Below are 20,774 nucleotides of genomic sequence, written 5' to 3'. Positions count from 1 at the left end.
ACTACAGGGAATGCGGTAGGACTTTTACTGAGACCTCTGCATGAGTATAGGGGAGTGCTGTGTAATGGCCTCAGGCTGGGATTGCAGGATGGTATCAGTAGATTCATGAAGGGCTCAGAGAATGATTACAAATTAATACCAATGGATGGAATAAAAGGAGGACTTAAGAAAAGGTTGAGGAAAAATCAAAACCATACCACTGTCTCGTGGGATGGTTGTGTGGGTCATGTGAATGGAACCCATTCCACAGAGGTTGGTGTGGTGTGAGTCGAGGGTGGAAAGGCAGGCGGGACTCTGATTAATTAATTAACTTTGTGTGGTAAGTTTTAGAAAGAGAGTTCTTATAGTTATGGGGAGAAATACAGACAGAAGCAAATAAGACTTAAAACTCCCTTCCCATCCAGTGAGATGATAAAGAACTCAACTGGAGTAGAGGAGCAGGGGAAAAAGGAGAGGACTCTGGCCCAATAACTTTGGGAGACACAGGATATTGTGACTGATATGGGAGAAGGATGAGGAGAGAGGCAAGATCAACTTGTGTTTCTATGATTAATTAATGAATAGATAATTTAAGTCATTAACAGGGAATACAGGAGAAGGAGGCATGGCAGACTGGGTCAGATTGCAGAGTGGAGAACATGGTACCCGAGTTTCTGATGGTTGGAGTTTGGGGTTTCTATGAATGATGCAGTTGGTTGATGCTGTAGAGTGGGAGCCTGGAATTCAGGAAGGTAGCTTTGATTGAAGTGATAGACATGATGGGTAAGTGAGAATGGAAGCCAAGGCAGGCCTGAGGCTGGGTAGAAGAGGAGAGCTTGCTCAGTCTTCCTGGCCCTAGGCACCAGGGACCAGAGGCTACATCAATGTGCATTGGGATCCCAGATGCTTCTTTTTAAATGACATTGTTTGAAAATTAATTTGTTTGTATTCCTTCACTTTCAGGATCCAAAACACTCAGTTCTTCAGTTTCAGCTTCTTCAACCTCATTTATCTATTCTTTTACAACTACTGTTGGCTGTATCTTTAAAATATTTTCTAAATCTCTCCACTTTCTATTATCAATACTAGTATCCAAGCCATATTCACTTATCTGCATAAGTGCAACAGTTTTAACAAATATTATGGACATGTGAAAATACACACAAAAGTAATGAGAATAGTATAGCATCCTCTTGTACCACTTGCTTTTATCAATTGTATCTGCCTTGTCTATTCTACTTTTTGTTAGCTTCTTTTCCCTTTCTGTTTTGAAGAATAGTAAAGGTCATCCTAGACAATATATTACCTGTATATAGCTGTTGTATATCTTTAAAATATATTTTCTTATATAATCATTATTATCATGTCTATAAATTAGCACAAATTATCTGTTATCATTTGATGAACATTCCATAATTAATTACATGTTTAGTATGTTGTAATGTATAAATATCTTTTTTTGCTGTTTTATTTAAACAAGTTCCAAGCATGGTTCATACATTTTATTTTATGTAGGTTTATTTACCATCACTGGTGTAGTCTTGTCTCCTTCTGTCTTCCATACCTTTAGTACACTATGAAAGTTCAGTTAGTATCCTGAATATTAATCCTAATTTGGATTAATCTGGTTTCTTCCTCATGGTGTTGATATGTTGCTCTCTTCTCCTTATATCCAGTAACTGGGATTAGCTGCAGAAGTTGGAGAGGCATCTTAGGATATACTTTCAGCAGAGGCCTTCACTCCTCTTTTTAAACTATCAATTCAGGAAATAGTATCTGGCTGCTCACCCTGCCTGTCATGTGGCAGATAGGGAGAGAGGCCTCCATTTCTTGGATCCAATTTTAGTGATGCTAAAATCAAAGAGTAGCCTGATACAGTGGTGCACACCTGTAATCCCAGTGACTCAGGAGCCTCAGCAACTTATCAAGGCCCTAAACAACTTAGGGAGACCCTATCTCAAAATAAGGGCTCATAAAAAGGTGTGGGGATGTTTAAGCACCCTGGGTTCAATCACCATTACCACCACCACCAACAACAACAAAAATCAGAGGGGCTCAGTTGATGAATACCTGATTGTTATATTCTAAAGACCCAATCCACTTTACAATCAGTATTTTCATGAATTGGTAGTTAATGCTTTAAGTTATTAGAGGTTACAAAATGGTTACCTTCTGATTTCATAGGTTTTTTTTGCATTTATATTTTAAATGCCATTTGGGGAATTGTCTTTCACAACGAAAGACACTAGAGCTATTTGGCTACAATAAACTAGGACTGGTAAAGGAAAAGTAGAATAAATTTATAATTATTTTTATTCAAATATCCATTTGTAAAAATGGATTAGTTATTTGGAGTGCTGTATTAGTTATTTGGAGGCTCTTTGTGTGTATTTATGTTGGTGGAATCACCCCAATTTCTTGATAGCACGTGCCTAACTGCTACTTTAGCTGACCATTTCCATCATTCAAAAAAAGGTTTGACTGATTTTATGTTATTGAATTGTCCAAAATAAGTAAATGCACTGAAACTGAGGCATACTTAGAATAGACCTCAGGGCATTCATAAAGCTTACTCCTACCTCCTGTGTATAAACTCACCTTCCTTATTACCATCCCAGTCTGTATTGTTCATCACTGAGTCAAAACTTCTTACATGGCCTACTTCTAAGAATTCTGAACTCCTATCCTGTCAATGTCTCCCTAATGATCCAGACTTTGACTACTAAAACTGTCTTCCCAGTATGCCATATTTCTTGTTCAACAAGAAATTATTTTCAACAATACTGGATGTTCTATAACCATAAAGTTAGCTGGGTAATGACTATGCTCCTTCTCTGCTCAGCTTAGACATTACCTTCTTAGAAAATATCCTTGGACCACCTAGGGGTGCTAGAGGAGTACTATATCATCATACTACTGTATTATCATTCTTCATTTTAATTCACAATTTCTACTTACCTGTGACTCCTGTTGCCTCATTTAAGATGAAGTTTATCTTAATCTGTTTTTGATCTCCTAACAAAATACTTGAGATTTGACAATTTATAAAGAGCATGCATTTGTTTTCTCAGTTCTGGAGACTGGCAAGCCCAAGACCACGGTGTCAGCAGTTTCTGTTTTGCAAGGGTTGTTCTCTTCCTCCAAGATGGTGCTGTGAATGCCGTGTTCCCCAGAGGAACCAATGCTAGGTCCTCATGTGCAGAACAGATGGAAGGGCAAATGGACTGGATGCTATGGGAAGCCTCTTTCATAAAGACCCATAATTCATTCACCCTCATAATTATTCACCTCATAAAGGTCCTACTGTTTAGTACCACCACATTATTAATTTATTGGTAGTATGAATGTGAATTTTGGGAGATATTCCAGATGATAGCAAAAATTATATTCATTTTGCTCAAAATGATACTGAAACCAATCTCAGTGTGTTTGTAATAAATTGTTCATGATGAGCAAATGACATTCCACATCTGATATAGAATCTAGCGCTAATGCTACAGCCTTTCACCACCTAGGGAAAGGGAATTAAACATTGTGGCTGTCATCTCTAGTCCTCTTAAAAACAAGGCAGAGTGTAAACATGCAAATATAATTTTGTAATAGATTATTAGTAAGCAATCTTAAAATAATACAATACAAATGTGCCAAAGAAAAGTGAATGAAATTGTAAAAACAAAATTATCTTTATGTTTGCTCAACTCAGAAGCAAAAGGCTCAATTCATTCTTATGAATCAACTTAAATGGGTTTATATTCAGGAAAGTAAAAAAAAAATTCCATAAGCTTCTTAGAATTTGTATCCAATCTATTATTCCTTTGGAAGTAGGCAGGGGCATGCTGGTTTTTGAGGAAAATTTTTATTTTTTTAGGATAATATAAAAATAATAATGTTCATTAAAGTCAAATATTTACACATTTTATTTTATTTTATTTTATTTTATTTTATTTTATTTTATTTTTTGCTACTGGAGATTGAACCCAGCCAAGGGCACTATGCCACTGAGTTTCATCCTCAGTCCTTTTTTATTTTGAGACAGGATCTCACTAAGTTGCTTCGGGCCTTGCTAAGTTGTTAAGGCTAGCCTCAAACTTGTGATCTGCCTGCCTCAGTCTCTCAAGTTGCTGGGATTATAGGCATGCATCACCTGTCCAGAAAAACATTTACACATTTTAGTTGTCTTATTAAAATTTATCAAGGGTAGAATTACATTACTTGGGTGACTTAGAGACAAATGAAGAATGTAAGGCAATAAGTAGGAAAACATTATGAGGAATTGCACAAAAAAGATTTAGATACTGATTTAAATTTGTAATATTTAAAAGTCTGAAGTATATAATGAATTTTAATGAAACTAAATGCAACCATTAATACTTTATAAGTATGTAAAAAAATAATGATAATGAAATTTAAACAATCAAAATGACCCCAGGAAGGCTAGCTAATCAAAAATAAATAATCTTTTCATAGTAATGTTTAAATAAATGCAATTTACTTGAAAGCATGGAGAATTTAATCATTTCAATAAATTTAATTAGATGCAGCCTATATAGGCGATTAGTGAAAATAGGAAATATAAAAATAGGAATATTACATTGCAATTAATGTAAAAGTGTCAAATCCACAAATTATATACTTGTATCTTAACCTAATCATTTTAGATAATAATCTTTAGAGAATTAATTTTTGTGTCTAATATAACAAATTTGGGTATATTTCATAATTGTTACTAATTTTAGTATCTTTGTTAAAATTTTTCTAGTTGTTTTAATTAGTTGTACATGACAGTAGAATGTACTTTGATACATCATATATAATGGAGTATAATTTCTCATTTTTCTGGTTACACATGATGTAGAATTTTAGTATCTTTTTACATACTCATGCTCTTTTTCATACTTCAAGATTATTCATAGTAATTCCTTCTACTCATTTGGCTTTAGAGTATAAGATCTAATTTTACCTTAAGCAAGCTGAGGGTAGGATGGTGTTCCCAGAGCCTGGTAGAGTCGGAAGATAGAGGGGTGGGGAAAGCTTGATGGCTGAGTACTACGTTACACTTAAATGGGTAAAAGAAGTTCTGGTGTGCTCTTGGATGGTAGGGAGACTATAGCTATCAATTGTGAGCTGGATAATTTGAAAAACTAGAGGAAAGAAGTTTGAGTGTTTTTATCATAAAGAAATGTGAATATTCAAGGAGACAGACATGATTAACTTGATTTAAACATACAGAACTTATATATGTATTGAAACATCATATGATATCTCATAATACGTACAATATTTATGTTTTAAATGTATCTGTCAAAAATAAGTTTTAAAATTTTTCAAAAGAACCCATAGCTTGGGAAAGAGCATCATAATTTACAAGCATTTACCAGCAGTGCTTTATACCAACCACACTGTTCAGGAAGTCCAAGGACACACACATTGCAGTCTCAGCCTGCTGTGGGTTCAGTGGAGGTGCTGTGTGTGCACCTGCTCTGGTTTGGTTTCATGTAAGAATTAAGGGAATAATTTAGGAGATTCTATGTGCTCTTCCACTTCTCCCAACTGTCTATTGGGATAGTGCCTAAATATTGTGATGGTTCCCAGAGTTTTATGCTCAGAAATAGACTTGAAAATGATAAAACTCTACAGAGGGAATTTTGATGCTTCACAGTGTCTTTTAGAAGATCAAAAGGTCACTCACAAACTTCAAACAGAAAAATAAATGCTAGAAGGTGTAGAAATGGAAGGGACTGAGGGTATCTACCTTGCTCCATCGTTTTGTTTTATTTTATTGATGAGAGAAGTAACATGGAATTGAGCTCTTCTTAATTCAAAAGCTCAGCCATGGAAGGTGGCATTGACAAATGAGCCAGATTCTCTTGACAGAGTTTAGGCCTTTTCTTTATTTCTATCCCCCACAATTGCTTCCTGGCTAACAGTGAAGGCAGTATTTCATGTGCCTCTACTCATCTTTGCTAATGTGCTATTCTAAAGACATAATAAAATAATTATTACAACTATCTCGTCAAAAGCATCAATTTTCTAGAAATGTCTTTCAGACCTTGAGCTTTATCAGAAGATATGACCTTTTTATGCATAAGGTCTAAGGGGCTGAATCTCAAGATTATTATCAAAATTAGTTTTTTTTTTTAATTAAAACAGAAATTTTATTTTTCTTATTCTTAATTGACCTAAGAAATAACAGTTGATCCAAATATAATAGCAAAAATATATCAATTATATATACTTATGTATGAGTGAAATGAGTGACAGCAATAAAAAAAGGGATAGGAGAGAAGGATTAGGATGATTTTTTTAAATTTTTTATTAATTTATTTTATTTTTTTCTTTTTTATTATTATTTTTTTCTTTAGCTTTTAATTTTTTGCAGACTGCATTTTGATTCATTGTATACAAATGGGGTACATAATTTCATTTCTATGGTTGTACACAATGTAGATTCATACCATTCAGAGCAATAGTAACAAAAACAGCATGGTATTGGCACCAAAATAGACAGGTAGACCAATGTTACAGAATAGAAGACACAGAGACAAAACCACATAAATACAGTCACCTCATACTAGACAAAGGAGCCAAAAACATACAATGGAGAAAAGATAGCCTGTTCAACAAAGGTTCTGCAAAAACTGGAAATCCATATGCAGTAAAATGAATTAAACCTCTGTCTCTCACCCTGCACAAAACTCAACTCAAAGTGGATCAAAGACATAGGAATTAGACCAGAGACCCTGCACCTAATAGAAGACAGAGTAGTCCCGAATCTTCATCATGTTGGCTTAGGATCAGACTTCCTCAACGAGACTCCCAAAGCACAAGAAATCAAAGCAAAAATCAATACATGGAATGGACTCAAACTAAAAAGTTTTTTCTCAGCAAAGGATACCATCAAGAATGTGAAGAGAGAGCCTACAGAGGGGGAGAAAATCTTTTCCACATGCACTTCAGATAGAGCGCTTATCTCCAAAATTTATAAAGAACTTACAAAACTTTACACCAAAAATACAAAGAACCCAATCAATAAATGGGCCAAGGAACTGGACAGACACTTTACAGAAGAAGACACACAGGCAATTAATAAATATATGAAAAAGTGTTCAACATCTCTAGTAATTAGAGAAATGCGAATTAAAACAACTCTTAAGATTTCATCTTACTCCAATTAGAATGGCTATTATCAAGAACACAAACAATAATAAATGTTGGTGTGGATGTGGGGAAAAAGGCACACTTTTACATTGCTGGTGGAGCTGCAAATTGGTGCAGCCACTCTGGAAAGCAGTGTGAAGAATCCTCAGAAAACTTGGAATGGACCCACATTTTGACCCAGTTATCCCACTCCTCAGTTTATACCCAAAGGACCTAAAATAAGCAAACTACAGTAACACAGCCATATCAATGTTTATAGCAGCTCAATTCACAATAGCTAGATTGTGGAACCAACCTAGATGCCCTTCAATAGATGAATGGATAAAGAAACTGTGGTGTATACACACAATGGAATACTATTCAGCCATAAAGAATAATAATATTATGGCATTTGCAAATAAATGGATGGAATTGGAGGATATCATGCTAAGTGAAATAAGCCAAGCCCAAAAACCCAAAGGCCGAATGTTCTCCCTGATAAGTGGAGAATGATATATAATGGGGGTGGGGAATGAGAGAATAATGAGGGAACTTTAGAATATATAGAAGGAAATGAGAGGGAAGGTAGTATGAAAAATTAGTTTTAAGTGTTAGTTAATACTAAATTTATAAAAGTAGAGAAGGAATGTCTAACACCTGTAAATAGCTACTCACATTTTTTTCCAAATACTACAGGAAATATACAATATTTCTGTTCAGCCTATATACATAATATCATTGTTTTGCTTGGATTGTTTGAATAATGTTTTTTTCAAAAGCAAAATGCAATATGTAAGCTGGGTATTGTAATCCCAGAAGTTCAGGAAGTTGAAACAGAAGGATTGCAAATTTAAAGCCAGTCCCATGGTGAGGCCTTAAGCAACTTAGTGAAACCCTCTCTCAAAAAATAAAAACAGAAAGAAAGAAAGAAAAAAAGGAAAAAGGAAAAGAAAGAAAAAGAAGAACTAGGGATAGGGCTCAGTGGTTAAGTACCCCCAGGTTCAATCCCTGGTATCAAATAAATAAAAACGAATAAATAAATAAATATGTATAAACTGATTAGCTAGGAACAATTCTTAAATGTGTATTATGACTACTTCTCTTTTCTTGGAATCACTTAATTTTACATGAAATGATAATAATTATTTTATTGTGTAAATGATTCATATGTTTCACAAATATTTTTATGTAAACATTTGTAGTTATAAGAAGGTAATTTTTTCAAATACAAATATGTAACTTTCTCTCTCTGTCTATATATATACTCAAATACAAATATATAGATTAATTCTTTTATATGGGAAAATACAGAGAATTCCTTCCCTTTCTACCTTCCTTTCTTCCTTAAACATGCACTGACATCTTTCCATGTTAATAGAGTTGGGAAAATATTGAGGATTTGGAAATGTACAAAATAGACTTGATTTCTGCCTTCATGCACATTACAAGACAGTTCAGAAATATACAGGCAAAATAATTAAATCATTGCAGTTAAGTAATTATGTTGCAGACATATATAGACTACTATAAAAATATAGAGAAATTAATTACAAGGGGTTGGAGCAATAGAAGGATTGGCAGTTTACTTTTTGAAGTGAATGATATTTTCAGAATGAGTGTGTGTGTGCATTGAGACTTGAGCAATACTCCCTTACAAGAAAGAAAAGTGTACAAAATAAGGGAAGATCCAGATTAGGCAGAAACAGGCCTTTTAATAACCCAATGAACCGCTGGAGTTGAGAAATTTGAATAAGGATGTAGCTGAAAAGGCAGGGCTATGCGATTTGCATTGTGAAATTTTATGGTATTGTAACTCATTTCCAGACCACTGATTTTCCTGCAGAATCTGAGTTCTGTTGTGCATTGTCTATAGGTCTTATGTTCTGTTGTTTCTATACACCCAAGAAATGTTTCATTAGCCACAGTAGTTCAACAAATCCTGCTCTTACATTCACACCCATTCCTTTGTTGATCGTTAATGTTTGTCCTGCCTAGAACAACTTCATTTTTCTACCAACTTTGGATGCATTTGCAAATGTCTGCAATGATCAAGGTTAAGATGGAGGGACTTTGAAAAAGTTGAAAGAAAGGAAGGGAGAGAGAAAGAGAGAAAAACAAAGAAAGAAAAAAGAACAGGAAGCAGGGAGAATGTTGCCATTGGCAATTAGTGACAATCTGTAAGGTTTCTGATGTGCTCATTAATCAGAACTGAAAGACCTTCATTGCTCACTGTCCTGAAAGATTCCAAGCAGTGATTGATTCAGGTGAATTTGTGTGTTCTTTGACTGAACAGATATTGAACCTCTACTATGTATAAAGAACCACACTTTATGAATACAAAACAGGAGCTTGTAGATAGTTACAAAGCTAGTAATTGATATTTCTGTCTCCATTCCATAAATACTCCCACAGACGAGCGAGCAAGATAATTCAAGAGACTGAAACTACGGAATACAAGATATATCAACTTGGATATTTCACTGACAACCTATCATCTCCCACCATTCTAGGTACTCTCTTAGATTATTCAATATCCTCGATGGATAATGTTAATCTAAAAATAAATATTTCCTCTTTAAAATGTAAGGGGCCAGAGACATTTACAGCTTCACCCATGGCTTCTGCAGATTCTTTTGGCATGAGTTACTTGGCCTTTGAATTTCACCATATGCACAAGACCCTGGTATTCTTTGGAGGTGTTTTGTTTTCAGGACATCCTAATAAGTTCTGATTTTCTTGCTAAGGGCTAGGACATTAAACATGAGAGTATTTGTATGTAGGCAGATGAGATCTCACGACAAGCTGACAGAATAAATAGTCTGTTGACTCCAATTGCAATGTCCCTTTAATGAGAGAATATAACATGCCAAATTGAATAATCTTCAGGAAAGATAGTAATGACTAAAAAGATACTGTTTATGGCTTGACATACACCTCATTATCACAACCATTCATCACCTTTACATTCCAATTAGCCCCTAACTTCCATCAATTAAGTTCTGTCATTAAGAAATAAAATGTAGAATTACATCCCTCTAATAACAAAAAAATGGCACTTGTGGTTAAAAATAAACAAGATAAAGATTTGAAAGCTGCTGTTTTCCACTTCCTTTTTTATTGGATTCATTCTTCATAAAAATGAAATATAACTGTAATAAAAGCATGATTCTTTAGAAAATTTTCAAATAATGAAATAATTAAAGGAAAAATGAATTCACTAGACTAAGAATATAGTTCAAACTTACAATTAAGTAAAGAAATGGGTTTAATCTGTGAGAGTTCCCATTAAAGCTTTGTTAGCTTACCCTGAAAGAAGAGTAATTCTCTTCATTCTTTTCAAATAGAAGATAAAATTTAGGTGCTAGATATCTAAGAAATGCCAGTAAGGTAAGCAGAAAGATTATTCTCTAATCTCAATGCCTTTATTAGTGTAACAAAGTGACATAAAATAGCTCAAAGGGAGTTATCTGAAAATGATCAGATTGTTCATTCTCTAAAATCGCAAAAAACTATTATACTTACATAAAGTATATAATCAATAGTCTTCATGTCAGAATATTTCTTAACTCTATTATACATCCTACACTTTCAAGATGTGATGTCAAAGTGTTTGGGAAATGGGATATTGTCCTTGCCCTGCAATTAGTAATAAAATAGCTCTACTTTTGGAGCACATACTGTATGCTACCTGGAATAAAAATTGTATAAATTGAAATATTATTTTTAGGACCTTATAAAGAAGGTATTGCTATTATCACAATTTGATGGACTTGGAAACTCAGCCTTAGGAATGTTAAATAATTTACTTAAAGTCACACTGTTTGTGAATAATAGAGCTGTTATAAATTCATTTATTTATTTTAATATTCTTTGAGCATTTTGTCTAAGCCAGTCAATCTGTTACATACAAGAATTCAGCAGTTAAATATATTACATAGTTTGTGTTGTCATGACACATATTGTAGTGGTAGAGACTGGTAATAAATATGTTAAAAAGTAATGCAGTCAAAAAAGAAAGAATAAATATTAATTTCAGTCCATTAAAAGCTGTCCCAAAGAAAATATAATGTTAAAGACTGAAGAAAATGCTGAAAAGTTTCCTGAGACAGAAATGAGTTTCATGTGATTGGGAGACAGGAAGAAGACACATTTTGAGCTTAGTGCACAAGGGAGGGATATGAGGAAAGAGTTTTAAGACAACCAAGGTGTTTCTACACGATCAACCAAATTACAAAATCTAGGATTATTGCTTAAACTAGCACAATGCTGCAGCCATATGCAAACCTGCTGGAGTGGAGCAGGACAGGCACTCCTGACTTCTTTCTCAGGAGAGGAAGAAGACACCTACCATTGACACATGTGACTATGGTACACTTTCCCTGATAAAAATGATGGATTTCCTCTCAGAATCTTGTTCAAGGAAGGTTATGATGAAAGGGAATACGGGAGTGTGCTGGTGCTAAAACATCCATCCTGCCACTCTTTTAGCCCTGACCATTAATCTCTCACATAAATTATGATGGATGCCTTTTCATTTACTTCCATCTTCCTCTCTGGTTCCTTCCCTAATCCGTTCCCCCACACTATATAGCCTACTGCTATTTCTTAAACAAAAATTTGCTCATGGCACTCTTTGTTTTGAAATGCTTCACAGTTCTCTTATTGTCTATAACATCAAGTCCAGACCAACTTCATGGGTTCCTGGAAGACTCTATCCTTGTCAGTTTTCCGTCTTCCATCTACTGACACTTTCTACACCCAGCTGAATACTTCCTCTCCCTCCATCTACTAGCACACATACATCCCTACACTCTATCCTTGCTAGGTAGACCAATAGCGTAGGGATAGCCTGAATTTTTGTTAGAAATGCAGAATCTGGGGCCCAATCCCAATATCCGTATTGGGGATATGACTTTTTGAAGGTTGACACTTATATGATCCTACATTTTTTTGTTTGGGCTTATAGACTAGCTCTCTGTTTATTAAGGTCACTTTTGTACCTTTCGCAGGTCTTACATAATTTCATGACTAAAACTCTTTGACATACATTGTTAGATTTGCTTCTAGGCATTGTGATTTATTTGTTGGTTTTGAAGACATAACTTCTTTAACAGCACTTTATGATTGTCTATCGTTACTATGCAGGATTACATTTTTTAATATTGTTGAATCAGAATCTGCATTTTACATAAATCCTTGGGTAGAGTTTAACTACACTGAGGTTTGAGAAAGCCCAGTAGAGTTTTTAAAGCTGCCCGGGCAATTCTAATGGTCAACCAAGTTTGAAAAGCACTGCCCTAACTGTATTTGACTTTTATTTAATTGAACTCCTCTTGACTTCTCTTATATGAGGTGCTCCACCTCTGATGTTTCCTCTGTCTGAACCCACTCTGCTGTCTGGCTCCCTGCAGGCTCCTTCATGTGCCTGACTCCATTCATCCTCCAGCTGAGGGCTTCCACAGGGATACCATTCCTGACCGTGTAGATTATTTCAGGCTTACTATTGCTCGTTTCCCTAAGTCTACCTTTCATTTTAGTTGGCATCAGAATTGATTGCAATTATTATTTCTTATTTTTGCTATAAGCTCTTTAAGTATAAATTGAACAGAAAAGTAGATAAAATATTATATCCAAGACATTATTTAAAAAAAAATAAAAGTTTACTGTATTTCCTTCAATCTTCTTGTTATTAAAGCAGAATTCAGCAGAAACGTCTTTCCCTCACCCCATTCTTTTCTCTCCATCCTTTCACAAAGGTAATTACTATCCAGATATTTTATTATTCAGAATGTTACTTTTTGTGCAAGGGAGAGAGTAATGAAAGGGAATACAGGGGATTTATAAAATGTTTACAGTTTTTGTCATTAGCAACTTTCTTTTATATTTTTAGTCAATATAATATTAGTGATATTTATCTGTGTCAGTACACATAGATTTGTTCCATTAACTGTTCTATATGAATTCGTTCTATGAATGTACCACAGTTGGTTTATCAGTTTTTCTACTAAGGGCATTTTCACTATTTGTTATTACATGTGATTCTACAGTAAGACTCTCTGAACATTTTTTATGTGTGTCTGTTGGCACACATCAGAATCTTTTCTAGAGAAAACAAAAAAGCAGTTCCTGCTCTGTAGGCTTCTTGCATTTTCAACTATTGTTTTTCAAAAAGCTTATAGGTATCAAAATGCAAATAAGCACCATATAAAAGTATTAAACCATGTTTCTGCTGGTGTTTCAATTGCTGGACTTTACATTTATGCATATTTATGGATCTCAAATTATATCTCCTAATCGGGTTGACTTATATTAGCTCTTTACCCATGAAATTGAACATATCTAATATGCTATGTAAGTTCAGTTTTTTCTTTGTGACTTGTCTGCTCACGTGCTTCACTTTGTTTTCTATTGAACTACTCTTTTTCTTACCAATTTTAAAGAGTTTCTTAATGTTTTCAATAACTAAATGTGATTGGAGGTGTGACAATTTCGTCTCATACATGACTGATCTTTAAACATACTTTTATTTTGTCATAGAGAAATTACAATTTCGTTAACAAATTTATAGATTTTTTTCCTTTGTAGAGTCTAATTTTGTTTCCTATTAATAAACCAATCCCAGAAAATCAAAGGCCAAATGCTTTCCCTGATAAGTGGATGATGATATGGGTATGTTTTCAGGAGTTTTGTTTTATTTCATTGGGCTACTTTCTATGCCGAGGCTAATACACCACCATATGCCAAGTAATATATGACACATACTTATATACCTATAGGATTTATCTTTATTTTTCCTTCAAACTTCTCTTTTAAATTCCAATCCTTCTTTAAACTTATCTTCCAAGTTTGAATATTTTATGTTGTTTCATGTGATTTTGAGATTCATTCTAATAATGAACCTTGTTAGGAACTTTTAGAGAATTAACAACTTTTTCATAGATACCTTTTGTACAATATCATATAATAACTTTCTATTATTTTAGGTAATTTCTGCACCTTTCAGATTTATTTTATGTGATCTTATTTCTTGAACATATTTTGTTTAACATAGTCCTGGAACTATAAAATAATTGTCATTTTAAAAGTAGAATTGCTTTTTGTTGCATTTCAGGGTAAGGTTCTACTTCTCTAGAGAAATACTGCTAAAATTTTTCTGTTCATATAACCAAGCATCTGACTAGACTTTTTATCTGTAATAATTTTCACTATATTAAATTGATTATCTATAAATAATGAAAATTTTATTTTTTCATTCATTTCTTATGATTTTTAATCTTTGTGCTAACAAGGATCTGCATACAATTTTGAATACATGGGATGATAACAGGTGCCATTTTATATTGCTGACTTTAGTGATTGCTTCTAGATTTTATAATGAAATAAGAATAGTAGATCGCCTTAAACACAGTTAAGAAAAAAAAAAACAAAACTCCACCTGTATCTAATTTTCGTAGATGTTTGTAATTACAAGTGGAGATCAAATTTTATCCAATGTTTCTATTGCATTGATTGGAATAATCGTATTATTTCCCCCTCAATCAGTCAATATGATTAGTTCCAGGTACTGGTTTTCTTCTCAAATTCCACACTTAATAATAAAATATTTTAAATATTAGAAAAATGTTCAAAATGTAATAACTTATCATCTTTGCATCACATTTTTTATTTACAGAAATTGTCTTAAAGACATCTCTTAAGCCTGCTTTTCATTCCTCGCCTCTAAATTTTCCATTCCCCAGGCCTGAATTTGTTGTGTATTGAGTACCAGTGTATATTTTATTTTAACTTCATGTATATACATCCACAATCAACATATTCACTTACATAAAATGTGCACTTTTTGTTCTTTTCTTACATGCCTTTCCCCTCTCATACTATACTTTTTGAGATTTGTCCCTGTTTATACATCTCTTATTTTCTTACTTTTATTGTTCTGTATTATTCCTGTATGTGCTTAAGCCTATCTTTATTCCTTTACTGATAAATAGATTATTTCTATTTTTCTCCTACTATAATCAGTACTGCAATAAACAAATATCCTAGTGTAAGCTTCTTTACTCACATGTATAAGGCTCTTTTCAATACTGTATTACTGAATATAGATACTCTGTGTCATAGCATATAGCTGTCTTCAGTTTTAACAAGTACTGCTAAAGTACTAAAATAAGTACTTCATGCACTTCAAAGTGTCTATACACTTTTCAATGATACCTACATTTGATTGGTAAGAGTTCCATTTCATCATGTTGATGTTGGTGCCTCTTGTTAGCTTTAAGTTTTGCCAACCAAATAGCTGTGAAATTTTATCTCTTCTAATTTGTATTTTTCTGGTCTTATATGTAATATTATGTACATAACTTTTGGGTTTTGTACATGGTTCCTTGCTCATAACTCTCTCCTCCAGAAAGGTCATAGTCATTTTGTCTTGGAGTGGCCATAAAGAAAATCTCTGATATATCCTTGTGCTATAGCAGGTCAGTAGACCCTATTTCCAGAGATCTCCTCCCCACAACAGTGAAGAAGAAATGCAGAAGAATCTAAATAGACAGAATGTGCTGGATTTCCCTACCCAGTCTATTAAAAATCATGCTGGTGGGGCTGCAAATTAGTGTAGCCACTCTGGAAAGCAGTGTGGAGATTCATTAGAAAACTTGGAATGGAACCACCATTTGACCCAGCTATCCCACTCCTTAGCCTATACCCAAAGGACTTAAAATCAGCATACTACAGAGATACAGCCACATCAATGCTCAATTCACAATAGCCAGATTGTGGAACCAACCTAGATGTCCTTCAATTGATGAATGGATAAAGAAACTGTGGTATATATATACAATGGAATATTACTCAGCCATAAAGAATGATAAAATTATGGCATTTGCAGGCAAATGGATGAAATTGGAGAATATCATGCTAAGTGAGATAAGCCAATCTCAAAAGACCAAAGGACGAATAATATCACTGATAAGTGGATGATGACACATAATGGGGAGTGGGAAGGGTTAGTGTTAGGGTTAGAGTTAGGGTTAGGGAGGGGGGCAAGAATGGAGGAAGGAAGGACTGTATAGAGGGAAAAGAGGGGTGGGAGGGGTGGGAGAGGTGGGAGGGAAGGGAAAAAATAACAGAATGAATCAAACAACATTACCCTATGTAAATTTATGATTACACAAATGGTATGCCTTTACGCCATGTACAAACAGAGAAACAACATGTATCCCATTTGTTTACAATAAAAAAAAATTTTTTTTAAATCATGCCTTTGCAATGATGTTTTCATAGAAATTCAAAAGGATAGGGTTTTTTATGGGCAGGTAAATATGGAGGCTTACAAGGAGAGAAAAAGAACTCATCCCACACTAGAAGGCAACCCAACTCCCTCAGGACATAAGTTTCAACAACACAACATCCTTCCAGACCTCACCTCATACATCTCTTCATCTGTCTGCTTATTTGTATGCATATTTTTAAATATCCTTTGTAATAACAGGCAAAAGCTATTATAGTGTTTTTTCAAGTTTCATTAGCTATTCTAGCACATTTATCAAACTTGAGGCAAGAGTCATGGGAATCCCAGTTTGTGGCTGATTGGTCAGATGTTCTGGAAACCTAGACTTGTGACTGGGTCTGTAATGGAACAGTCTTATGGGATAGAGCCCTCCGTTTGTGAGATCTGAGATCCTGTTCAGGTCGACAGTGTCAGAATTAAATTAAGTTAGAGGGCACTGAGCTTGGGTCCACTACTGCAGAATTATATGCTTACTTGCTGGTGGAGACGCATCCCCACAACTTTTGAAGAAACAAAGGTCTTCTGTGTTTGCTGTGGTGAGAAAGCAGAGGGAAAGCACCCTGTCAGTTTCCCCAGATTGTGTGACACTGGTAATGAGATTTTCGTACTACAACTCCATGGGAGGAATAACTCTTGATTTAAAATGATAAGAAGAGAGTTTAGCTTTCTCTCTACCCAATTAGAGACAGACATTTTTTAAAAGAAATGTCCTCTTGTGGTGTTTGTCCAATTTCTAATTTACACTTATTCTGAGGGTGTTGACTTTTGGAGATACAGCTTTAAGCTGGGTCTCCTCTGGGCTCACTGCCTTGCCTTTCTCCAGTCTGCATATCCCTTGAGTTCAAGGACATTAATCCTAAAGTCTGCAGGGTCCAGCAGAGACCCCCACATAGGGACCAATTTAAGAAAACTGGTTACGTTTTTGGTTTCCACTTTTGACCCTGATTTGACCCTCTAGGTATTTAATTTGTGGTCATCTCCACTAAATACAGAATTTGGAATGTTCTTTAAAAAAAAAAAAAAAAGAAAAAAACATATCCAGCATTAAAAGTGTTTTCTGTGGGCAGACTGACCACACTACCAGAAACAGGACTAACTGTTCTTTGCCTTCCCTGCTCCACTGTAATCCCTGCCGGGAAAGTCTCCCTTTCCACACTGTTCATCATTACATTTAGCACCCAACACTGTTCATGGCCTATAGTAAATGATGAACAAACATTTGTTAAAAAAAATTAATTAACAAATTTGGAAATGTAGCATGTAGATAAATGAAATCCCATGTTATTGGAAGCAAGTTATTTAATAGACTTTATCTGAAACAAAAATAGTTTCTAGTAGAAAATTGATAGACTTTACATCAATAATTTCTATTTTTCCATGATTAATTAATTTGACTTGCATGGGAACCTCATAGTGACTTGGAATAAGTAAACGTTTTTAAAGTAGATCAGATGTTAAGTCCTACTTATGATATAAACCTGATGTCTGAGCCCCTTTTTCTTAATTTCTGTAGTTTAAATCTCAAGATGTTGCAGTATCATATTAAATAATAAACACCATAACAGATGGATTTTACAAAAAAAAAAAAAAAATGAAGCACTGTCAGTGTCTCAGAAGAAGCAGTTCCTGATCAGAGTTTCACAACTTGCATTCAGCTCATTTCTACAATAAATATCACAAGAAAATGAGATTCCTAAATGTTGTTTTTCCTGAGTAAATCATGAGCGATTACCATCATTTCTTTTGTGGAAACACCATATTATTTTCATTGATTTTTTCATTTAAAGTTATTTTAAAGTAATTTTCAAAGTACAGAAATGAGAGTTTGCCATTTCATAACTCTGATAGAATTTCTATTTAAGGCAAATTAACTCAATGGGAAATAATAGTTTCTGAATGTAAGTGATTTGTCTTTTCCTCCGATTAAGAATGACAAGAAATTGATACTTATTTATGGCAAGAAAAATCAAGGAACGTACACTTGCTAACATTTTTCTCAAGGAAACAGATAAATTGATAGAAACACCAATTACTGAATAGAGAAAGGATTTACTTAAAATCCTACTACATTTGAAATGACTGTATGATATCAAAAGATTCCTGGGAGAAATCTTCCTGCTCAGGAGAGAGCCAGAGATCCTGGAATAAGAAAATTTAAAATGTAAGGAAATATGGGGAATACTAAAAAGAAATATAAATACAAAGTGATGATTAAAAAGCCTGCAGACCAGGGCTTTAGCCTAAATGTTGGTATTATCTGAACAGGCATTCTAGAAATAGGGCATATCAGGTTTTACCTAACAGGTTGAGAAATCTTTTGTGGTTAAGGTTATCATGGGAAGGGAAGCTACTCAGAGGAAGAAATGGTTTTATGGGTAGAAAGGATGAAAAGAGTAAAAATAAGGATTTTGACTGTATTGTGATAATCATGTATTTACATGGCTTGAATAGGAAGCCAGTAATGCTGCAGTGAAGACGAAGTAGAAAGCAAGGTTGGGGTTGTAGAGACAAAGAAGGGGTACCTTCTACTTTTTGTTTGTTGTTGTTGTTAATTGGTGTGTTTTTCTATACTTTCTTATGTGTTTTTTTTTTAATTTTATTTTATTTTTACAGACTGCATTTTGATTCATCATACTCAGAAGGGTACAACTTTTTGTTTCTATGGTGGTGCACGATGTAGATTCACACTGTTCATGTAATCATACGTGCACATAGGCTAATGATGTTTGTCTCAGTCCCCTGTCTTTTCTTCCCCCACACCCCTCATTTCCCTCTATACAATCCAAAGCTCCTCCATTCCTCTTTTACCCCCAAGGCCCCGGCTTTCTGTACTGGCATCCACTTATCAGAGAAAACATGTGGCCTTTGGTTTTTTGAGATTAGCTTATTTTACATCTTCAACTTTTAAAATTTCAACTAATAAAACATCTGGTGAATTTTATAAAATTTAATTTGACTGTTGTCAGGAGGATAAATTAAATAGGGCACAGTAAACCAGGGAGAGCATAAGGTTCTCCTTGGGGACACCAAAACAGGAAGCCTAGAATGTAAGAGAGACAGGATGGAAGTTGTCAACAGACTGACTTTCAAGGTGAGAGAGGAGGTGTCAAGATGGTTACAAGGTTTCCAAAGAGAAGGGTGGTAACTGGCAAATGAAACTTGGGCAGTCAAGAAAGGCAGCTGCCACAACAAGGAACTCTAGGTCTTTTTTTGATGAGAGTACAGATAAACTGAAATGCCACAAAGTGTAGAGATTGTTCCCATGGCCAAGTGCTACTCATCTGAGTCTTCCCTGCTTTACTAGCTCCATTTTGCCTGGGAAGGACATAACACTCCAGGAAAACAGTTCCGAGCACCTTCAGCCCTGAGCCATGGACCTCCATCAAGTTTAAGCAACCAAGAGTCCTGCTGATGAACCAAGTAAGGTGGAATCAACTCAGAGGAAAGCAGAGAGACCACACATAGAGCACAATGCAAGACAAGTGGAAATGCCCATCCTGCTCAGCCTTCTCAGTCCTGATTCTCATATTATCCCAAGATAGTTCAATAACTTTGAGAATGCCACCTCTGCCTATGCTGCATTCAGATGGAACCGTAAGAAACAAATGTTTAACAGAAGAAAACTAAAATATTTTAAACTGATTGCTTACAAGCTTGTTCTTCACAACTGAAACACCTTGTTTTAAATAGGGGTGTTGATGGTGTTATTACAGTTTTAATGTTATAAAAAGTAATTAAAATGGTGAAAAACTCTGGACTAAGTCCTTATTCCTTGTAGAGAATATATGTATGCACACATACATAAGTGCATGTTTTCCTCACAGTCAGTCCAGGTTCAGGTTAGTTTGAATTATTTACTCTAACAGTGAATTGCAATATGGAAATATGTTGAATCTTATTATATTAACTATAGATGGTAAAAATGCATTCTTCATGAATTGTAGCTGTCCCCTAAGATAATTGAAAATGTAAAAATGTACCTTAATAATTGAATTTATTCACTTAAAACATACCCACTATTGGTTCACTTAGAGAAAACCAGGGATAGAGGAAGATTCTTCTTCCTAAACAGCCATGTTTTCAGCATTCACTAAGAAGTCTCAGCCTTCACTGAGAAGCTCTCAGCATTCACTAAGAGAATCTGCCTGTCATAAGTACTTCATCTTTCCCAAAGTTAAAAGATATTTTATTCTGTAGGTAATCAACACTTAGTTTCCATTTTATTTGCTCATTTTTTTCTTTCCACCATTCTTTCCGTTTCTTCTATAACATCAGTCCTGTCCCTTTTTCTCAGCTCTGCTAAAATTTTACATTGTACTTCAGCCCTTCTGTCAGTTGAAGGTGAATAGAAGTCAGATGCAATGTTGCATGT

The sequence above is a fragment of the Sciurus carolinensis genome, chromosome 6 (assembly GCF_902686445.1).
Source record: "Sciurus carolinensis chromosome 6, mSciCar1.2, whole genome shotgun sequence".
NCBI classification, from domain to species: domain Eukaryota; kingdom Metazoa; phylum Chordata; class Mammalia; order Rodentia; family Sciuridae; genus Sciurus; species Sciurus carolinensis.
The sequence above is the reverse complement of the archived record's forward strand: the minus strand, read 5'-3'. Positions refer to the sequence as shown.